Source organism: Penaeus japonicus, unplaced genomic scaffold (assembly GCF_977035675.1).
Source record: "Penaeus japonicus unplaced genomic scaffold, GWHDUDI00000001_assembly GWHDUDI00000009, whole genome shotgun sequence".
Lineage (NCBI taxonomy): Eukaryota > Metazoa > Arthropoda > Malacostraca > Decapoda > Penaeidae > Penaeus > Penaeus japonicus.
The window spans coordinates 4,027,703-4,029,261 of NW_028234411.1; the positions used below are offsets into that span (position 1 = coordinate 4,027,703).

Consider the following 1,559-nt stretch of genomic DNA (forward strand, 5'->3'; position numbering starts at 1 on the left):
TCACTTCAGGCACACCTTGAAGACCAAGTGACATGCTATATCTCGTCTTGAAAGCTTGCAATATCTGCCTACCTTCCTTGTTGCTGCTCTCTGGGCCGCTGAGAATCTGGGGAGGAGAGAGAGAGAAAAACAACTTAGTTTTGGAATGTCATTTGGATTTCTTTTCTTTTTTCTTTTTTTTTGCGAGAGAGAAAAAAAAAGGAAAAATAAAAAAAATGAAGACTGAGAAAAGAAAACGAAGTCGACGAAGAAAGAAAACGGTAGTCTTAAGAAAAAAAGAAAAAAAATTGATGATGATGACACAATCTTCGAAATAGGTTTTTTTCAAGCGTAACATACAATGCAAAGTTAATTATGCATATCAGAATACGAGGGAAATAAAACGAAGCAAAATAAGAAGAGAAGGAGGAGGAGGAGGAGGAAGAGGTGGAGGAGGAGGAGGAGGAGGAGGAGGAGGAGGAGGAGGAAGAGGTGGAGGAGGAGGAGGAAGAGGAAGGGGAGGAGGAAGAGGAGAAAGAGGAAGGGGACTAGGAAGAAGAGAAGGAGGAGGAAGAGGAGGAGTAGGAGAAGGAAGAGGAGGAGGAGGAGGAAGAGGAGGTGGAGAAGGAGGAAGAGGAGGAGTAGGAGGAGGAGGAAGAGGAGGAGGAGGAGGAAGAGGAGGAGGAGGAAGAGGTGGAGGAGGAGGAGGAGGAGTAGGAGGAGGAGGAGGAAGAGGTGGAGGAGGAGGAGGAAGAAGAAGGGGACTAGGAAGAAGAGAAGGAGGAGGAAGAGGAGGAGTAGGAGAAGGAGGAGGAGGAGGAAGAAGAAGACGAGGAGGAGGAGGACACAAACACAGACCATTTAGATCTCTTCCGTGCATCTGCAGCCTTGCCCAAGATCCTCGCAAACATAAGCTGCATCATTGTACACCATGATTTTACCCCACCACTCTGGAAAGCTCTTTGAGTAGAGGAAGGAGGGTGGGGGTGGGAGAGGGAGGGAGGGGGGGAGGGAGAGATGCAGACAAGCAATAACCACTTTGTCGCGTAAGGCAAGATGTTCACTTAGTCCACAATAACAAGGGAAGTCTGAAAGTTACTTGTCACAACAGTGTTCTCTTGAGACCAAACGCAGTACGTGTCAGACATGAGGAAACGCCATGTGGACGCAAGGCATTTCGATTGTTACATGTACCAAAGCCTTTCTGTCTGTATGTATGTGTGTGTGTGTGTGTGTGTGTGTGTGTATGTATGTATGTATGAATGAATGTTCTGTCTGTATGTTGGTGGGTATGTATGTATGTATGTATGTATGTATGTTGGTGGGTATGTATGTATGTATGTATGTATGTATGTTGGTGGGTATGTATGTATATATGTATGTATGTATGTTGGTGGGTATGTATGTATGTATGTACGTATATTCCGTCTGTATGTTGGTGGGTATGTATGTATGTATGTATGTATGTTGGTGGGTATGTATGTATGTATGTATGTATTTATGTATGTATGTTGGTGGGTATGTATGTATGTATGTATGTATGTATGTATGTTCCGTCTGTATATCTGTCTGTATGTTGG

The 1,559-nt window shown here is 44.3% G+C and overlaps 1 protein-coding gene across 1 annotated transcript in view; it reads right to left on the bottom strand.

The window, feature by feature from the left end:
• Positions 1-109, bottom strand: part of LOC147471226 (uncharacterized) — a 35,071-nt gene extending 34,962 nt beyond the window's left edge. Inside the window, exon 1 of the mRNA XM_086539474.1 lies at positions 73-109. The gene's annotated coding sequence lies outside the window, so the exon portion shown is untranslated. The remainder of the gene's footprint in view (positions 1-72) is intronic.
• Between the last annotated feature and the right edge of the window lie 1,450 nt (positions 110-1,559).